This window comes from Numida meleagris, chromosome 17 (genome assembly GCF_002078875.1).
Source record: "Numida meleagris isolate 19003 breed g44 Domestic line chromosome 17, NumMel1.0, whole genome shotgun sequence".
Lineage (NCBI taxonomy): Eukaryota > Metazoa > Chordata > Aves > Galliformes > Numididae > Numida > Numida meleagris.
The window spans coordinates 9,007,555-9,029,784 of NC_034425.1; the positions used below are offsets into that span (position 1 = coordinate 9,007,555).

Sequence of the window (22,230 nt, forward strand, 5' to 3'; positions counted from 1 at the left end):
GTAGCCCTAGAATGGAAAAATAAAAGTGACACTGTCCTTTTCTTTTTTTTTTTTTTTTTTTTTTTTTTTTGAGATGGGTGGTCTAAAACCACCACCACCCACCACCAGTTTAATTCTAAGCCACAGTATTATTTGAACTTTTCATGGTAGGCAAAGAGAAATCACTGAAGATTGCCTAGACCTAGAAATATGAATGAATTAATGTCAAAATATGACCCAAGGCCCCACTCATCTTGACTGTCCTTTGTGAGAATTAATTGATATTTGCAGAAGGCTTTGAAGAAAAATAGTGTGATTGTTTGCACAATTACCCCAGGAGAACAGTCTGTATCCTACTTGCCTTTCTGCTGCTAATCAGACTCCCTGTAACACAAATATACACTCCCTCTAGAAATCAGAGGGAGGTCCGTGCTTCCACAAAGGATTCACACTGCACCAGCACTGCTGGTGAGGACTGACTTCCTAGCTCAGATGCTTGAATCTAGGTGCTTAAAATTAAATATCTCATCTGAAACCCGAGTGTAAGTGTGTAAAAGCTAAAGGTATAGAATTAACAAGAAATTCAAACACATCCATCCTACCCAGTACAATTCGAAGACTTGAAATTGGATAATAACAATGTGGCAGTTTCATTATATTACCTATTACTGTTTTAAATCCACAATACTTCCAAGAATTATTTTCTCCCATGCAGTAATCAGAACAGCACTGAAGTCCACAGTTTGGGAAGGACATAGTCATTGTAGTGAAAGCCCCTGATATCAGAAGTGAAAACGTCAAGGGAAAAGACATCAAGAAGGGTTTTGCATCACTCCCTCCCATTTTCATTGTAAAAATGTAAACTTAAGTCTCAAGTGTCTTGTTAGGCAAGCTCAGCAAATGGGAATCTTGAGCAAGTAAGTTTCACTTTTGCTTGCTGAGATTGTTTTGGTATCTGAAAACGTGCTTTGGATGATAGGAACGTGGTTAGGTATTTGAATACTTTTTCTACCCCTAGCCTTGTAATAGCCTCCTTGAGAAATGCCTTCAGACTACTGCATCGTATTACTGGTCTCAGATCATTTACATCTAATGTTCCAGCGTTGTTAACAAAAGCTGGGCTAGCATGTGCAAATGTAAATAACATTTTTTTGATGTGAAATCCCAGTTTAACTACATAACGTACTTCAAAGTGGGTTTAACATTAGAAATGCCTGCCTCACTGGTTATTAAACTGCTTTCTGTAAGAGTTACTGCTTTAATTTATTCATCTGTTTTGGCTGCACTGAGCCCTGTTTCCTCCTTCATTCACTGAGGTACATTTTCAAATAAAATATTTCAAAAAAAGGACGAGTGATGTACAAACCAGCACAAACTCAACAGCAATATACGCACAGCGGTTGTTTCAAGGCACAAAGGCATGAGAACAGTCACACGTGCTGTCAGTGGTCTCAGTCACAAAGCTCATAGTCACGCAGCTCAGATGTGTTCCTCCTTGCTCACGGGAACAGCCAAACAAGCAGCAGAGCCCAGCAGCCCCAGGTGGCACAACAGTGTCTGATGGAACACTTCATGGGAAAGCTGTGATTTGGAGGGAAAGAGTCCTCAAAGGAAGGCAGTGTTCTGCAGATGGGGCTTCCCACCCTCCGCATGCACCGAGTCTTAGAGCAATCCTCATCAAGTCAATCAGAAATAGAAGGAAATAACATTTAGAATCCATCGTTTCAGAAGAACAACACTAGCTGGTATACTCATGGTTTCACTGCAAGACTCTTGCACTTCAGAATGAGACAGTACGCTGTAACACACAGGTTTCCATGGCAAACATCTCATTTCAATATAAACAGAGTATGCTGACAATGTATACTGGTAGCTGCTAATGCCCAAGGGCTGTAGAGATCACCTTATTCTTTTCAAACTACATTCACAGTTATTTATTATAAGCAGATATTAGACTGGTTGCAGAACTGTAAACTTCTTAAATGAATATCTCATCTACATTCACTGGTGCACAAAAGCTGGGAAATTTGCCGCATTATGCAAATATATATATTTTTTCCAAATATATTCCACCTTCTCTTGAATAATTCCCAAGAATGTTTACTTAATGTGGCAAACCGCTTGTGCAGAACCAACATATTTATATTATTTTGTACCAATCTTCAACATTTAGTTCCTGCATCAACCTCACTACCATGGTATTAATAACTGAGCAACAGCAACAGCTGTTGAGTGCTCCACAGGAGATGGGCGGTCTGCATTGGTTGGAAGGGGGAAAAAAAAAGGGATTACGAGGAAGATGAACACAGTGCCTCACCTTGCACTTATTTTAGAATATACACACAGAGAAAAGAAATCACATGATTAATTCAGATCTACATAAAATCAGAAAAATTAATAATCTCGGAGGTTTCCCATTTCAAGCAGTTTGCCTAAGATGAAGGTTACTCTTAATTACAGTTCTCCTTCCCTGCTTCTGTGAATGGGGAAAGTGCTGCCTGCAAACTCACACGGCAGGCTGCCTGCAGTGCAACTGGTAAGACACAGCCCCGCTCCATTTTAGGTTAGTACCATGTATTGTGTCATGTCACATCCCACATGTAACAATACTGAGTTCAATTTTTGTTTCACAAATACTGGAGAAATCAGGATTTTCTCAATTTAAGGCAATGAATTTAGTTTAGATCTCATACACCTTTCCACTTAGAGTGCAGAGATCCCAGAAAGCACTTAGGTACCAAAAGCACCAGGCAGCGATTACACGCAGATTAAAAAAAAAAACAACTTTCCTCAACTCTTTTAGAAATAAAATGTTAGCTAAGGCTATTTAGCTTCATGGATGAGTGGCTAAATTGGTTTGAGAAGTCAGCAGATCGAAAACAAATTGAGGACAGCTTCCAGGTTATTCTCTGGAACTTGTCTCCACTTTATTCACCACAAACAATCCCCAGAGACTTATTTTTCTTTGCCATTTTCTTCACCAGCCTGGAGAGCTTTGCCCACTGTTAAAGAGCCACATTCTGCTTCTCTCCACTTCTAAGCAGAAGCTGATGAAGAGGCAGATGGGACAGCACAGATTAGAAAGACAATTTTTGCTCCACTTCCAGTCCTAGGGCATCGTTCTGCTCACAGCTGGAAAGAACGGACAGCAACAGAGAGGAAAAGGATTAAGAAATCAAGCAGAATATTTAATGCAGGACCAAACTTCAAGGAACTAATTTATTCCAGCATTCAAGACTGCAGAATGAAAATAAGATAATGAAGGAGGAAAACACTTGAAGAGATGAGGCAGCAGAAATAGTCTGAGAAAAGGTACCACACCAGTGGGATGTGCTCTTACATTAGCGTATTTCAGCAGAGATAAAACATTGAATTAGTCTCATTACCACTGTTGGCTTTTGCATACAGTAAGATTGAACAAGTATGTAAACGTATCCCTGATCACATTTTTTATTTTTATCTGCTGTTGCTACTGTCAGCACGTCAGCTCATTCGCGTGCCTGTCTGACAGCGGGACCTTGCGCTGGTCAAATACTGCAAAATGGTATTTACAAAACACGGAATGAATTCTCAGGAGCTGCTTGGTTCAACCATGTTTGTGCCCCTCGATGTTCATGAATATTCAAGAGAACATGTTTTTGTTTGCACAAATGGTTGGGGAGTGGCTGTTCCTGTATGAATATATTCTCACGCAAACAAAGATACTCCTGTGGGATGGAGAGCACTTGGTAATTCACTGCTAACTGCCTGTTAGCCTCTTGTTTAAAAGGTTTGGGGCGTTTTGTCAGAAATCAGAGCCCACATCACCTGACCACTAACCACACACCAGTATTCAGCAGCAAACAGCAATGAGTACCAAACTCACACTACTGAAAAGCATGGTTTGGGTAAAGAGATGCATGGAAGCCATTCAAAGCTGTTTGTGAACAGAGTAAAGAGAGCGACCAGTCAGAGCGAGGAACTCTCCTGATTTCACAGCGCATCTTCCTTTGAAAACAGGGAATTGTTCCTGTTAGCACGCTCAGAATGGTGAAGAATAACAGCAAAACCACGAAGCATCCAGGCCAGGAGATGTCCTCCTTAAGCCCGCCTGCACTGGCTCTGTGTTACAAACTACTCTTTCAGGGTTGCGTACGACTCAACTTTTTTGTCGTTTGTGTTTCTTCCAAAAGGAAAAGCTGATAAATGATACATCAATGGATCTTGCTTAAAGATGCATCAGCTGCAGGAAATTTGGGCGCACCCGCCCCTATGGAGCAGGCAGTGCCATCAGGCTGCTGACCTCTGCAGGACGGCAGGGACAAACTGCGCTGCCTCTCCTGTGGCCACAAACAAACAGGCGCTGGCGGTTCAGAGTTAGCTCCCTCAGCAGCAATGAGCAGGTCGGGAGCTGAGTTTGGGGAGGTTCCTGCTGACCCTCACCCTCAGACAAGATCCTTCCTCCTTTGAAAACAGAGGTCACGAAGTGCCTCCGTTTGTGTGATTCATCACAGGATTTTATACATGGGAAGCTGAACTTGAGAAGGAGAGAGACAAAACACACACGGAGTCTATTAATTATGTACATCTCTCATTTGCAAATGAGAAAGCAGCATATTGGTATAAATACAATGAACATGGTGCAGCATTATAATGCCAAGTCAGACACCAGTGAGCAGTACATGTGGCACAGGTCCTGGATGCCTCCATTTCATTTTCTATGATTTCACAAAGGCCTCATAAAACTGACTTTGCTAAGCTACAAATGAACAGAAATAGGTCCACGCTTTGCCTTGCTCTTTCTACAATACGCAGTGTTTCTGAAGCCTGGAGATTCAGGATAGTTACAAAGAAGCAATACTCCACACTGCATCCTTTTTCTAAGAGTGCTGGTTTATCGAGACACAAAGGTTTTGTCGTTGTTACTCAACTTGTAATGATTACAAAAAGCATTGGTTTCAAGATACTAATCAAGGCGTGAAGGAAGTAGAATCAACCACAGAAAGCACAGCATTAATGCGTTATTGCAGAAATGAAGACTTTTTCACCACAGAAAGCCTTTTTCCTATTTCTTCATGCTTGTAGTTGTGCCCCATGATATCTTCTTGGCTAAAGGGAAACTTCAAAGAGCCTTCAGCAGCTCTGCAGAACTGCCTCCTGCTAGCACGTATCTGAAACCTAACACGCCCACCTAACGACTATCTGAGAGTTTAATGAATATTCTAGTTCCTGCAATTAGATATTGTTATTCACACCTAGGGACTCCACAGTGCATACATATTGAGCAGAAATTAATATTTATGCTTATAAGCATAATTATCCTGAAACATGAAAAAAAGATATGAAGATATTATTTGATTATTGACCTAACGAGACCCAACTCAAAAACTGACTACACGGATTTTGGAGCATAGACATAATTGGCGAGGAAGACTGGATTTACTCCCTCATACTATAAACCAGGCCGTTCAGTAGTGCTGAAAACGTCCCCGTCTTTAAAGCACAGGCAGCAGTTAAGCCTCAGAGCTGCAAGTGTTCATCCTCAGGACAGGCGCTTTTATTAGTGTATCCCCTTCCCGGTCATCCTCTTGGAGAGTTTTACCCACTTACAACACACATGTTTCTTTGTGGCTCAAGGAATAAAGAAACATTTTCCTAAGTTTACCTGGCTCTGGCTGGAGGGACTCGGCCCCTGCAGCTCCCAGGCACCTGAGGACGGCAGCGGTGGTCAGGGCTTGCCACCTCGTGCTGCAGCAGGAGGTCAGCAGCACAGCCACAGCCCTTTGCCTTCCTCCTTCCCCTCTCCACGGCGCCAGGACTTCCAGGAGCAACCGGCACTGCCTGGTTCGCTGGGGCTGACTATCAATAAACCCCGGGTTGACCCCTGCAGGGCCCCGCAGGCAGGCAGCATGCAGTGAGGTCCCATGGTCACTCCATGATTTTCCTCCTAGCTTTGATGTACTCTTAACACACCTTCTGTTGTGGAGAACACTGCAAGGACTCACAAGACTGCTCTGAGGAGCTGGGGAGCTCACCTGTGGGCCAGAAACCCATCCCTGGGCACACGCAGAGCCCGAGGTGCCTCTCCCCTCTCTGCCAGCCAGGCAGCCTGCCTCCTGCTCATCACGTTCACGTGCTCCATCTGTGTCAACATCCTCTCCTCCTCTTTTCAAATCCTGCTTTGGCTGACAGAAAGGGACGGCAAGAAGCCTTGCTACAAAACTAGGAAAATACAAATAAAATACTCCCACATTTATAGCTACACAGCAAACAGGTTGCTCTACAAGCAGCGGAATTAAGCAGGGCTGCAGTGCCCAGGATCAGCATCTTGTGGATTGTTTTCCTGAGGTCTGATGCCAGCTCCAATCACACATTCTCTCTGCATTCAAAGCTTTCCTAACACGTTCCCCAGTGCTGATTACTTTCTCCTTTGGAAGGGCTCCGGGCTCTCCATGCAGCCTCTTCCACTGCCCTGGAATGCCAACAGCTCAGTGCTGCTGTGACAGCTCTGCCCTCTGCCAGGTTGCACCGAGCTCAGTCAGTGGGCTCAGATCATTGAGAAGAGGAGTGGGGACTAAAGGAAGAGATGAGTATCTCTCCAGTATCGGTACTTCAGGAAATTAGTTTAAAAATAGAAGCCTTGCCATAATAGAATAGATTCTCCACTCTGCAAGTAAATAAAGTCTCACAGGATGAAGAATAGCAATATCAATTCCTATTTTAACTAATTCAGCTGCAGGAGATTTAGTTTTTATCTGAAGACACATCAGAGAAAATTAAAAGTCATTGATTCTGTTCCACCTCCCATTTTCCCCCCTCCCTCCCAGTTTCAGATTTCAAGCACTTACCAAGAAATTAAACACAATCATTAAAGAAGCACTAGAAATCACTTGCCTCTCAGCATCTTCTTGTTTGCTGAAAGGGAGACCATCAAAGAAACCTTTGAAAAGCAACAAAACATCCATCTCTCAGTCCCCAAAGCTTTCATTGTTTTGGGAAAGTTGTGGCCAGCTACATCCCTCCTGCCCTCTAAGGCAATTACTCACAAGTGTGATGACCTTAATTTATTCCCCAGGGCTTCCTATGTGACACTGTTTAACTTGATCTTGTTACTCACTTATGGCAGATAAGAGGTTTGAGGATTTCTCTCTGATCTTCTTCACTCAAGCTGCTGAATCCAAGAAAAATGACTTGTACCTCAACCATTCTTTTGTAACGAGTGGAGGGAAAGGAAGGTGTTTTATAGGTTTCTGAAGTTTAGAAACGAAACAAAAAGTTCCCTAATATAAATTTAGAGAAGTCAAACCTATAACTGAACTATTTTAGGCTCTCTTGAACTGCACAAGAATGCAATTTTAATTGGTCTTTTGAAAATTACCTTATCAGTTATAAGCTGTCGTAATGGAATATCTGCTTATTTAGATAACTGCTGTGAGTAGATTTATTTTTTTCTGTCAACAAAAAAACCCTCAATTATGAGCACTGAACATTTGGAGGAGATCTCACATTAACTGCAGTACATATCCTTAGAGACATCAGCTGTGCATTATGAAGTTCGTGACAATGCTGAACAACCCTGCCCAGCTGGGGGTGCTTTCCCATGAACAAGACAAAAAAGGAACCTTTATCAAATAGGGGGAAAATGGGCCAGGTGGCTGAGAAACACCTTACGCAGCAAGTTGGAAGTAAAAATGGAGCAGGAGAAGTCTGAGGATCAGATTTTCTCTTGGAAATTCACTTGGATCGTATTAGGCCCAGATGATTGCATATGAACCTGAGAAACTTCCTTCTGTAACGCCATCAAATCAAGTTACGCTAGCTTCTGGCAACAACAACCGAAGAGGAAGAAAAAAGCCTTAGGTACAGTTAAAGTGAAGGGGAGAAGGCTTTGCTTCTCTTTTACAGATGGATTTTTTTTTAGGGCAATACACTGGAAGATCTTGTGATATGAAGCAGCAAAATGTTTAGAAACCCTAAGCTAATAGAAAAGATTCCAATTGTACATTCACCTTCGAAAACTTCAAGGGTTGTTATAAGCAACCAAAAATTATTTTAAGTACTCTGAATATATTATTTTTACTATTTCCAGCCCCAAAGATGGAATATTTCTTTTACATATGTGCATTTTGCAGCTAGATACAAGGACACCTACAGTTTACCTGCAAAGGGAAACTAAGGCTAATCATTTTTCTCAGGATTATTACAGTTAAACAAACATAAAAAGAAGTCCATAGCGTAAATCCAGGAAATAGCCAGGTAAAGCTAAAGCTGAATGTCAAGCATCACCGTCTGCCCTCATGGAAACTTGATGAGAATGAGCAACCAGGAAAATTCTCTGCATCATAGCAGGGTCACCAGGGCCAGAATGACTTTGTCACAGTACTAAAATAATATTCCTGTGTCCCATTAATCCTGCTGCAAGACAGCATGCTCCCACATCTCTCAGGCACGTACACTGGACACAGAGGCAGACTACCAAAAATCTTTCTGATACTGAGGTTACTTTGAGTTCTGTGGGAGCGTGGTTCTTAAGTTCAGCTGCATCCAGGCCTGAGTCACTGAGGACTTTGCATCCTTTAGGCAAATGCATGTGCTGGCTTGCTTGACAGAATAGCACAGTGTATACAACTGAGTGAAGTTATTTTGCATGCAGGAATCATACAGAAGAACCTGGAGAGAAAATCTGTAAAAAATTTATCAAAAGTGTTGAAAAATCACTATCTCGAGTGAGGCTAGGCTGCTTGCCTTTCTTCTTTCTGAGGGTGAATTGGTAGAGAAATGAACAAATACTACCTGTTTTATCTTCGGGTTGGTTTTCTCCCTCCCCCAGAAGTGCTGTGTCTTACTGATACACACACACACAAATTAAAATCAAAGCGAAATGAGTCATCAGCACGGCCCTGGCCTGCTGGAAGCCAGGTCTGATGGCACTCGGAGGAATCGTCGTCTGGATTTTTTCCAAACAAAGAACCCAAGGACAAGTACTCTGCTCTCGTGGCCAGGACCTGTGGCACGTGTATTCAGAATTCTTCTTTTGAAGTAAAAGGTACTCTCAATATTAACTGCTCAGCTTTATTGACGGATAATTATGTATCTGAAATGCACTGAAATCGCATTGTAACTGTTATATAAACTACAATGTAATTACAGTCTTTGTAGTGTAAAATTATGACTGTTACTTAGTAATGAATTAAAGATGAGAAGTGAGATTATAGACCGGTTTGTGTCTAGATCAGACACTGCCATCCTTCTCCTGCGGTTCTCAGGAACAGGGCCTAGCTTTGCTTCACACCCACTGGGCTCAGAGTGCCGGGTTTGGGAAGCACCAGGACGAGGCAGGCGCTTGGTGCCGCTGACACGAGGTGTCCTATGGCTGGGATCCCACGCAGGCCCAACACAGGTAATTGCTGCCCGCCACGCACCTCCCCTTTGGAATCAGCCTCCCGGATAATCTGATGCTGGCAGTTTTCCCCACCATGGCACAAACAGGAATGGAAACTGCTGGTATAACAGCATTGCTTGTTAGGCAAATGTGTCAGATTTTGTTTTGTTTTGTTTTGTTTTTCTTAAGTGGAAGGAAGGTTATAAAAAAAGTTGGTCTTCCCCCGCTCCCCATTTGGTGCAGATACTCCAGTGCATCTCAACTAACTCTTCAACTATAAATTCATAAAATTTGCTTTGCCAAGAACGTTACTTGCTGTGCAAATCTTTGCCATCTGTTGCACTGTCTAACTGCAGAGACAAAACCAGGATAATTTGCCACTGTAGCATAACAACATGAGATCAATGATTTATGGGGCCCTGAATGTTCTTTACTCAGAGCTGTGTGCTTTTGCTGGCCTTCGCACCTGATTCAAATACAAACTCAAACACAACGCTGCTCCCCTCCCTTCCGTGCAGCCTCTGCACATGGAGCACAAATCCTCCAGCACCAGGCACTCCATTACTGGGCGTGCAGCCCCTCCTGCAGCAAACGAATCCAAGGAAAGGATGCTACTAAACTCTGCTACCTTGGAACATGTAAATAATGCACATCTCTCCTATAAATATTCATCCCGGTAACCTCTGCTGCCATTCAAGTAAAGGTTACCATCTTCATCCACGTCCACTTTGCATTTACCAACCAAACCATCTGAATTTTTCAACTGCCTTCTCTATTTAATTTATACTTTTCTTAGAATTCAAATGTACAACATGTTTTCTTATAGTTAAACTAAAAAAATGTATGATTTCACTTCCACTTTTTCCTTTTAACCAGTGCTTATCCATTGGCTTCAGTGGAGACACTGTGGAGCTGCATGAAAATGAGAGCAGGATCCGGGCTTACAAATCTCAATCAGTGCCCCATGGTTTTAAATAAAAAATGCCTTGTATCTGTACAGTGCAAACAAGTTTGAACAGCAACATGGGATAGAAAATACCCATCAACTTTCTAACCCCCTCTTAAATGCTAAGTACACTGAAACAAACTTCTCATCCTCTCTACGCAGTCTCCTCTGCTCTCTCTTGAAAACACCCACAACAAAATCATCCTGAAATCTGGCAGCTTTATAAGCCAAAATTAGACTTCTCTCTCCTATCATCACCTCAGGAATAAGAAAGGGAAAATAAGGAAGCAATGAAAGTTATGAATATTCACAAGCAAGAAGGGAACAGTCAATCAGTTACAAAATGACTCCCTGTGGGCTGCAGCTGTTTGGTTTTTGCCAAAAAGCCAACACCAAAAAGCATCCTGGGAATAAGAGAATTCCTGTAAGCGGGCAGCTTTTTGCTGAGGAGAGATATTGCGAACCATAAAAATTATATGCTGCTTCTGTTTCATGAACATTATATAACTGCTAGCCTAAATAGCCAGAATAAACAGAGAACGGGCATTTTTACTAGGCTTCAGAAGAGTAAAGCTATAAAGAAAATAACTCCATGAAATTTACAGGAGAGACTCATTTCAGACCATATGTTGGAAGGATCTTCATCCAAACGCTTGAGTCAGTGTGTTAGCTAAGTGTTGCATGCAGAGTTCGTGAGTTTGGGGCTGTTTGACGTTCGGGTTTCCGCAAAGCTTTCCTGCTGGCCTGCTTCTATCCTCCAAAACACGACACATCTACTCGACTTCCTGCATCACGAATTTTTCTCAACCCTCTGCACTGTGAATCTGAGCAGAAGAAAATAACTCGCTTGAATTGCTCATGGCGTGAACACTTCAGCACATGTATAGTTTTTAAGTTTCTGAGTCTTAATTGCTCCAATTTGCAATCACTCAAAGACACATCTCAATCACGAACTTGGATTACAAGCATCCTTGGCTAACGTGGTAATTCTGTCATCCAGACCCCCGCCTTTTTTATTTCACCTATCTCTTTTGACTAGGCACTTGTCTCTTATTTTTATTTATTTTTATGGTGATTTATACACCTTATAAAATTATCATTTCAAACCTGCCTGTAGGCAACAGCTGTGAGACTGGATAATTACCACTAAAAGATGGCAACGTTACAAAAAGATCCTCTCCTACAAAAAAACTCATCTGGCATAATCACTCGTTTATTTATTTAATAGATGAAATTAGTGAGAGAACAGAACACAGACAATAATGAGGGTGTTGCAGAACTCTGCCAAGTGCTACCCCAGCTCGGCATCCCCTCCTTTGGACAGAAGCTGCCAAACGCAGCTGGCCCAAAAAGGACCCATCTCTTTTGCACGTATGAAATAATGAAACAAAAAATCAACTTCCCAAAGCTTTAAAAATTGTTTTTCTTCCATATTGATTATTGGAGCTTTTCAAAAGATCATCAAGGATTTGATTTGGGAATTGTTTCTCTAAGCATATCAGAAGATCTAACATGGACCCAACATTACACTGGGATTCAGAATGTGAAGGGTGAGCTCACCTGGGTTATATGGGTGTGCAGCAACCACTGCCTCGTCCCACAGCTGGATCCCTCCTGCTGCTACAATGGTCATGTCCTCACCTGTGTGCGGTTGGGCTGTGAGTTGGAATGCTCAGATTGCCCCAGAGGGCTGACGAACAAGGGAATCATCATGCCAAATGCAACCTGAAGGCATCAAGGCCTGTGCCTCCTCTAAATGCAACAAACATCTTAAAAGTGAAAACTCTGGAAACACTGAAAACAGCCTCAGAGCTGCACTGCCAGGTCTGCAGGGCTGGACACATGTCCCACTGCCCCAGCCAGGATTTCAGTTCACTTTCCTTTTTCTACCCTTTCCAGCATCCTACAGGATGTTTTAGGAATGTCCCTTCTCATCTGTCCTCTGTTCTTTGAGGCTGGCTGATACTGTTGCTGGAGAAGCGGGCTCTAGTTTTTCTATTCATGCAGAATAGCAAGCTTTAAATAAATAATAAAACAAAAGTATTGTGTGCACATGTTTTGTAACCCAGGTAAACACGTACTAAAGGCAACAAACGTAAGCAGAAGACAAGACTTGTCTAAGTTGGGCATTAAGCCTTTTATCTGAAAACTGAATACAGAGAGCAAGAAAAAGCATTTACTGTTGTTGTAATGTGCAGTAATTTCACTGACAAGCAATTCCAGTTTTGTTTGCACCTCTTTGTTTCAGGTCCTCGAAAGCTTCACATTCAGTCTGGATTAGGGACATTTTATTTGGAAAACTGCAAACGCTACTTGAGACAGCCTGAATTTTTTTTCATTGATATTTCAAGTGAAGAAGTAGTAGAGAAAGTAAGGTGAGGCTTTTTTCTACAGTTGACCAAAATCTTCCTGAAGACGTAGCAGATTAGGTGACTTTGATAGCTAAACAATAGGGGCCGATTATTTTATCTGTTGCTAATATTCACAGCCTCAATGACAAGGGCACCCCGAAATGACAGTTAGATGCTAACCTGGCCAACATGCTGAGGGGGAAAGAACAAGGAGCAGAATCATGTTTTCCTCCTGTCTGTGTGGCTCCAAGCCCTGGCAACCCGCCCTCCCCACGTGCAAGCATCCACAGACCGCACTGTCCCTTAGCTGACAGCCACGCACTGAGCTGGAAGGGAGAGAGGCAACTCCCAGCACCTGAATTAGAATGCAAGTGTTTATCTGTCTGAAATGTATTTGAAGTGAACCTATGTTTTGAAGAGTAAATTCCCCATTACAGTGACAGAGGGCTGGTATTTCTGATTTTCCCACCAGTCTACCTGGTGGCATTCTGCTTCCTATTTTAATGACAGTCACTGTTTCAGCCTCTAACGCACTCCTACTCCTTTCTACCTGCTTTTATACTGTTGAAATTTTGTTGTTGTTGCTGTGGTTTTTTTTTAAAACACATAGTTACATTCCAGTTAACAAAAGGAATTGAAGTCCAGGCCATGAATTATTGAAGGCTGTTTGGATTCTTGTTTTGCCACAGACTCCTGTTGCCTTGACATGCCACTCTGAGCCTCAGCGCCTGTTCTGCTGGTAAGGATGAGTGTTGTTAGAGATTACAATGCCAAGTACAACGGGAAAATGATACCTAGAGGTTACACCTGGACATGAGGCACTGAGAGAAGTTGCTGCAAGGGGTGAGGTGCATTTTATGCTGTGAACAAGTCTTCTAGAGCGCAGAGTGCAAATTTCACTAAAAATCTCCAAATAACATCAAAAACTGCTAAGTTGGAAGAGACCCCAAGGTTGCAATCTGGAGCTGAACAGCAATCTCAACTATGTGAAATTTTGCCAAGAACAACGTTCTGAGCTCCAAGAGACCAGAACTAGTGCATGAACCTGAGAACATAATTGCTCTTTTCTGTTTGCAATAGGAAAAGCTGTTATTCAAGAGAACATTGAGCCTCACCGCATTTCTGTTGAGCACAAAAATCCTCATCATGATAATAATTCCACTTCAGCCACTGCTGTAACCATGTACCTCTAACCTGAAGTCCCTGCTATCGCCCACTGTCCAAGAAAGGGCTCCAGGGCCCTTGAGTCCAAATGCACCCAGACTTGTTTTCAGTTTCTATCTAAGCTTCTACACCTTCTACTGCAGGGTAAACGTGACCCTCCTGGTGTACAGAGAGCTCAGACAGTAACTCAGCACTTGGTGAAATACAGTAGAGACAAAAGGTGTGGGAAAAAAATAATATTTGAAGCACTGAATAGAAACTGTGCTTGGCTGTTGCATAGAAGCAATGAGGAGGGAAAAAAAAACACAACAAAACAAAACAAAAAAAATCCACTTAATCCTTTCTAATATTAAACAGTATTGTAGAATAAGTTTGATAACAAGAACAGCGGCTTCCTTCTTAAGTGCTTCTCTCCAGTTCCACACACAGATACAGAATCATGTGAGATAAACTTATTCAGATGGACGTGTAAAATTAAGACTGCAAGAAAATAAAACCCATACGGAGTATAGCACACATCCCAACTCAGACCCAGAGTTCCTTGACTTATTGAAAAAACAAAATACTAAGGGGTAACCAATATTTGTCTTCCACTTTCTCCCACTAGCAACTTAATGACATACTCAGAAACATCCACGTACCAGTTCTTTTCCTTTTGGTGCTGTGCAGAGAAGAACGTTGGCAGGGACCGGCCTGTGGGACGTGCCCCTTGCTGTACAGCCCACAACAACCAAGGTCTGTTGATCTGCATTCATGGTAAGGAAGGGTGCTGCAGGTTACATGTATATATGACATAAGCCTCGGAACTGTAAAGAAACACAAAAGAAAGGGAGGGAACAGATGAGCTATTTAGGCTTCTAAACCTCAAACTACCTTTCAAAACTCTGCTCAAAACTGGTTAATTAGCAACTAGTACAAATCACGTGGCCCTCACATCTTCATCTTACATTTCCAAAATGCTACCATCTTCTTCAAGTGGGACACTGCTTATTGCAGTTACTACTTTCCAATAAAATAAATGTAGTTCCACTGATTCTACTCCCTTAAAAATAACAACAACAAAAAAAACTAAACTAAAGTAAAAACACTGCCCAGCCCCCAAACTGAACTCTTTTTCCAGCTCCAGACACTTCTTTCCACATCTTACAGTGATCAGTTCTTGCAGTTATGACCTGGTGCCTGAATTTGACCCATGCCAGCTGGGTCCGTACCAGTGGGCCTGGTGTTCTCTGATTTCCTCTAACAGTGCACGATGGCAGCTCATCCCCGTCAAGGGAAAATCTTGTGCCTGGAGGGTGCTGTCAGATCAGTCATTATCTAAGCACATCAATATATCACAATGCATCATGTCAGAGGATGTACACTTTCCAAGAGAGGTGGACAAGCCTGCACTGAGAAATGTTTGTTTTTAAAAGTAACACAGCAGAATTTGCCAGATTTCAAGAATATTTTCTCTTAGAAAAGGTATTGCTTATCTTGTCTTTCTTAAGATATTGCTTCAGCAGGCATTGTGGAGAGGAAAAAAAAAAAGGAGCAGGAATAGTACTGTAAGAAAACAACGAATTGAAATAGAACACTACCCCTTCAAAGGAGAACATGTGAGGTTTACCTAACCTGAATACTGAGTCAAATGGAACCCAGCAGCTGAAAGAAAATATAGGAAGAAAAGGGGAAAATTCAGCAGCAGAAAACGAGAAATTTATTTTGGGCACTTAGTTTTCCAATGTCAGACTTGTGACATGGCTGTGTTTTATTCCAAGCAAAAGCTCCTATCTATGATGTTATTACAGTGATAGAAAGTGCTGTGAAAAGCAGAGTAAACTCAATTCCATCCCACTCTCATATCGTCAGTGCTTTACAGCTGAGCGAGATCAATGCTTTGCTCTCCACTGAGACAGAAAACAAAGGGAAGTTCCTTGGATCCTCAGAAGAGCCAGGGCCCTGACCAGCAAAGCTGGGCAAACTGCTCATCTGTACCTGCCTATGCAACCTCGCTGCCACGCTGCATGGCACTGATACCCCTTGTCTTCCTCACAGAAACACATAAATCCAGCACCTAGTCCTGGGATATGTGAACACATCACAGCAGGTACCTTCCATGATGTTAACCATGGAAGAAAAGTCACATGTGTTCACCTGCTTTGCTGATTTAGGTTGCTGAACGTCCTGTGGTCCGAGCGATGCCAGCTGTGACGCAGCCCGATGCCTACGTCCTGCTTTGATGCCTCATCCAAAGTCACCCAGCCCTTGAAAATTGTTGGCTTACATGCTCAAGTGCCAAGCTGAGGTAGGTCTTACTGATTTTTATTGACCCTGAACAGATCACTCTTTTTATATAGCACATATAATGCTGCAGTTATGCTCTATTTTGTCATTTTTTTGTTCATTTTGAGATCTTTCTTGTATTTCAGCTTATAAAGTTATAAAGGCACAGTGTGTTCGCACGGTGACATACCACTCTGTTCATGCAGCGCTGTAGGAGACACAAAGGATCTTTTGTTTGTTTCTAGTTTGCTTTTATCCTATTTATAGGCAATCATCAGCAGATAAATGTCCTGTTAAATTCATCTTCATCTAAGCAAAAGTTGAGTCTGCGATTAAGATAAAATGAAAGCAATTTCTAAATACGCTATGCTGGAGATTTATGCTAATTCAGCCTAAATCATATCAATTACAAGTGACGGTTTATCCAGAACATTATTCTGTGCTTCTAATTTTACCCTAATTATTTTGGTTCGGTAGATTTATAGCAATAGCTGTTACATATCATTATGACTTTGTCTACCTTTTTCTTGAGATCCCAGCTTTATAGTAAAGAGAAGAGCACTATGTGTAACATATTCTACCACACTGCGTAAGAGCATATTATATGCATCGTGGTATTTTTTGCTAAAGGAAGATTAACACAATCTTTATACTATTTCCTTTGTATCAACAAATTATAGGATTTTTTTTAACATTGGAGGAAATCCGTTTCTATGTTCCTAAGTGGCTTAAAATGTCTTAATATCTTCAGAATTTCTGCTGGCCAGAAATATCCTGCAACCTCAAGGTACCACATGTGGATCACAGCATCCTCCAACCTCCACGGGGATGCGTGTGGGCCAGAGTTTGCTCCACTCACACACACTCCTCCTTTTCCATCAGGCTCTGTTTGTACACTGAGTGCCCAGTCCAGCCATTGCCTCTGGCCACTGGGACAAATAGGCGTGTTTGCACAGGGAGTGACTGTGACAGGAACGACAAGTTTCAGGTGGAATTTCTTCTTTGTTTTTCCCCCATTTTAGGGGGAATAAAAAGTCTTTGAGCATTTTGTGCTAGTTTCTTTTGAATCCACGTAACACTGAGTACCCTTTTCATATAAAGGCAGTGTGTATCAGTATTCAGTGGACTCTGTTCATGATTGAGAGAGGAGTACAAACTTTGACAACAGTGACCAAAGAAAATAAATTAAGTAGCAGCAATGTACATAGCAAATGATTAGGAAGACAGAAAACCTTTCCTCCCTCCCTGAGACAAGTGTAAATTAAGACCGTGAAAAACATGGCAACTACACAAACTGCCCATTTTCCAGGCACCCATCAGGCTCAGGTCATGGTGCAGGGTAGCAAACCCCACAGGAAGCAGACACAGCAATCCTGACATGCAGTCTTTCCATCATCTATAATGCCCTGCTTCACACAGAAGGCTGCTGGTGAAGAAGCCCATCTCTGAGTAAGGAGAAAGGTCAGAATTAATTGCTGCTGCTCTAAAACATGCCATTACCATACAGATTGCAGTGGCATGTCCCTGCAGGAATGCCGTTTGCAGCCTGACAATAAATATTCATTATGGGAAAGGATAGATGCCATATGGAAATGGATGCAACTTTTGTTTTCTATGAGTCAATAATTAGGGTTTGGGTTTTTTTGCTTTGTTTTCTTCCTCTGATCAAATGCCCTCTGAATTTAGTGGATACCTTTCAAGAGAGAAGAATGGATTTTGGATCACCACTTCACGGCAGTGAGTACACAGGGCTACCAGAAAGAAGCACTCCTTACTCAGAGGTCAGAGAACATCTTCACATCACTTTAAATGGCTTAACAGCTCTGTAAGAATAACAAATCTATTTAAAATAGGAAATCAGAAGGAAATAAAGCTGTGTCAGGAAACATTAACACACCCATGTGTGAGCTGACCTTGGACAGCTTCTAAGATCTCTTGTTCAGCTCATTCATCATTATTCCATGCTGTCACCACGAACACTCTTGCTCATTAATTATACATTAACCTCATTCATGACTTTTATAATCTATAAATGGGTCAGGATGTTTAAAAATGATTAAATAAGAATGTGCATTGGTAGTAAGGATAATACCTGTACCGCAGCTTAGGACATCGGACTGCAAATCAGAAGCAGGTGATGTCGAACGATTTAAATGGGAAATAAAACAAGAAATCAGAGAGTTCTCCACACCTCCCACCTTGCATCTAGAAGAGTATTAACTTTAAAATATTCACAAAATAGGCAGCCTGTAGTTGCCCAACTTTTTTTTAACTGGCAAAATAAGCATGAGTTTTCAAAGCAATGAAATATGACTTGCTATGAGCTGTATCTTTATGATCACTGGATTGAACCACCAGGCACCAGCTCAGAAGAAACAAGGATGGGTTCTTGACAAGGTTCAGACTTTCTTCAGCAGGCTGAACTGACAATGCTTCCCTTTGGTGGGTGCATTTGCTAAGTGGAATGTGATGACTGGCACGCAACCACACGGCTGTCAGAGCACCCTGGTTCCCACAGACTGCAGTTGGTGCATCCATCTCCTGGAGGTTCCATCAGTTCTCATCGAACCTACAAAGGGACCCAGTTTCCAAGCAAAGCCAGGTGACAGCAATCCTCTGAAAATCAGTCAGTTCTCTGCAGTGGATGTTGGATTCAACAGAAGATTCACCTCCATGTTCCCAGCACTAATAATGTTTTAATTCTGAAATTGCAATCTGCTGTTTTTTTCCTAGAATTAAAAGAGTTTTTACACCACAAAGCACTGGGGCACCTTGCTCTCCAGCATCACAAAAGACTTTTCCTACTGTGGCAGTTGCTTGCAGTAAGCTGAAAGTGCCTATGTTTCCAAAACAGGCTTGAAGTAGAAATAAAATTTTATGTCTGAGGAAGAATTACTACATGCCACATAACATTTCAAGCTAAAATAATGTTTCATCAAAGATTTAGGGAACAAGGATTAGTTTTTTAAACCTGGCTAAGTCAATGAATCTTACGTCCCATATACTGCTATACATTATGTTCAGAGATACATTTCACTATGCAAACTCAAGGCTGTTTCAGGGAGGCTGCTTGAAAGAAAAATCCCTCAATTGAGAGGACATTTCACCTCGTTTCAAAGAACTTGTGAAAGCCAGCAGTGCAAGGGTGCCCAGGAAGGTGGTCAGAGAACATCACATCGCCTGTGAAGTATGTAATGAATTTCAGAATGGCAAATTAAGGACTTTAAAAATAAATTATGGAGCCTCAAATATATACAAAATGACTTACCTCCGAGAGTAAAAAGCAGAGGACTTTCCCAGCTGTGAGTAGATCCCATTCCCAGAGAAGCTTAAAACGTGAACATTTTTGATCACACCCGGGATTTTCAAAGGCCTCCAAGAAACCAAGGGCTGATGTTTGGTGACCTTCATTTGAGGCCGGGTACCAAACTACCCTGGAACTCTTGGAAAATCTCTGTGTCTTTGAACAGCTGGATTCCACTCAACTCTAGCAAAATACACGTATTTCATAGCTCTGAAATACTCCTTGTGATTTTAACCTTAAAATTGTCTGAGAGAAAGGGTAGGTGCTTAATCTGATGGCCTACTGAGTTTAATAGGACTCTACCTATGACATTCAATAACATAACTGTGTAACCCACTGGTTATAGGTTCCCTGTTGTGCTGGATCCAAAGAGGTGAGGTTGTTAAAGGCCCCCTAGGCAGCCCTGCTGTTCTCCCTCCCTGCAGCAGCTGGTGCTTTTAACTCCAGAGATCTCCAGGGCAGGCTAGCCAAGGTACTCACTCATAAACTATCTTTCACCTGAGGATCTCAAAGCACTTCACATCCATTAATTAAACTCTAAGAGCTTGGTAACAGGGTGAGATGTGTATTTTTCTGTGTCCCCTCAGGTAAAACAGTGCTTTTGCTTATCCATGAGCAGCAATTGGCTTTAAGCCTATACAATCTGTTTTTAGGAGCACTCACAGATCTGTATGGAGTAAAAAGTATGATTATGTGGGATGGACTCAGCTTGGGCTGAAATGGGAAAGGAGATTACTTCTTCATTCAAAACGCCTTTAATGTATTTCCTTCTTACACTGAAGTGAGTATATTAGGCTACTTATTCCCAAATGGAATTCCAGCAATGGGGGATATTGAGAACGCAGTCCCTGACATGCATCTTTTCCCTAAATCTGTTTCAGAAAATTGTGCTCCTCGTGTGATCAGAATGATAATTAAAGGATCTTTCTGAATACATAGTGCTTCCACCTAACCATGTATTAAGGCAATGCAAAATGAACTCAATACCAGTAAAGCAATAGGAGTCTATTTTTTAAACAGGGTGCTAGTTCACAATTATAAACCGGCTCTAATTTCCACTGGCTGGGAATATTGCCTTTTACTCAGAATCCTGGCTTGAGTTGTATGAACAACGAACAGAAATTCATAAAGGCAGAATTTCTCCTCTTCTTTAAAACCTACATCGTGATGGTGGCCTGCTTAGTGAAACAGTTCCACAATGGACAAAAAGCATCACCCAGGAGCTTCCTTACTGCTGGTCAAAGAGGATACGAGTAATTGTTTCACATGAAATAACAGACATCTCTACATCCTGCCAGTGGAACTCGTGTAACACCAAAAAGATACTCCCTTCCCATCACACTTAGACCAGCCGTGACCTGTTACTCTTTACTCATTTCAGCCTTTTACATGCATTTCATCTGTTTGAATGCACACCACTTTTCTTAATTATTTCTGACCTTTCATCCAGCATGCTATAAGCTTCTTACAAAGAAAAGAAAATAAATAATTCAACTTTTACTTATTCCTGGAGGAGACTGGCTGCTCTAATCTATCCTTAGAGAATAAACAAGCTAGCTGTTCACACACAGCTTATTAGAGTATGACAGATAAACATGTACACAATGCTGCAATGACAACCAGGGTGGGGAATACCAGCCTGCGTTTCGGGCTGGAATCTGAGGCTGGGACCATTTCCAGTTGCCTCCCGGGGGCCTGAAAGTTTGGTTACTCTTTCGTTTATAGCTGCGAGCCAGAGACTGGTAACAAATGTCAGTGCAGAAAGGAGTGAGGAAGGAAGGATGGAGCCAGAGAGCGTGTCAGGGAGTGGATTAATTCCCCACCATGAGAGTGCTCCGGGCTGCTTTGTGCAGTGTGTTCAGAGAGGAGCTCTCAAATGACTTCAAAGACTGATGGAGAAATGCATTTCCCTCAGCATCCCAGCAGTGACACTGTGTGTTCAGGGGTAGGGTGGCCTGCTGGAAATACTGATGCATTAGGGCAGCACACTGGGAAACCTTCCGCAGCTGCATTACAGAAACCGTTTCAAAACGCGTATTACTTGCTGCCTCCAGGAATGCTTTTCTTTCAATTGTATCAAGGGTGGGATGAAATATTTAAAGTCATTTTGGACCAAAGAGACCCTTTTCCCAGAGATTGTGTCTATGAATCTCTCATGCTTTCTCTCTGGCATTAGTAAATCCTGAATTTCAGTTTTTACTGCAGGGTGATTGAGGCCTCACCTTGGAGGAGCCCACAGCTCGATGGATCAGGGGAAGGACAAGAAATGAGCTTGAGCTCCTCCAGTCCAAGGTAAGAAGTCTCATACCTGCGCCCTGACATGCTGACTGCAGTGGAGCAACAGAGAGGGCCAATGCCTCTGAGCATCTCCCTGCAGCCCCACAGCACCCGCCGCTGGCCACCACCCCGGGAGCCATCCACGTGGCTCTGACAGCAGCAGAGCATTGGGGGCTCACTTGGAAGAGCTGCAGGAGAACGTGGAAACTTTGAATTCTTTCCTCTGAAACAGTAAAATATGCAACTGGATTGGAGTAGACTGCATCCAGAGGACATACCTGACAGTCTTGCTTGATGAGAGAGAGCTGTATGTGTCACCAGAGTGAAAGATAGAGTGTCTGAAGAAGAGGAAACCATTCATCTTACCAACCTGCCCTTTCTGATAGCCAGCTAGTAGCATGGGCATAGTTTCGCAGATCCCTTTGAAGTTTATTGCTCTGTTAGTCCTCTCTGACTGACAGATCACTTAATGGATAATAAATTACTGCTCTCCGCTTGGACTGGGGGCTGCTATGCTGATTTTTCAGAATCTACTCTCACTCACACTCTGCTCGTGCAATTTAAAGGGATGCAAGCCCACAGA

General features: G+C 42.3%; 1 long non-coding RNA gene across 1 annotated transcript in view; it reads right to left on the minus strand.

Annotated features, from left to right (window-relative positions):
• LOC110407256 overlaps positions 1 to 22,230 on the minus strand; it is a 322,658-nt gene that overhangs the window by 55,562 nt on the left and 244,866 nt on the right. Inside the window, exon 6 of the long non-coding RNA XR_002443835.1 lies at positions 14,443 to 14,607. This is a non-coding gene — a long non-coding RNA (uncharacterized LOC110407256). The remainder of the gene's footprint in view (positions 1 to 14,442; positions 14,608 to 22,230) is intronic.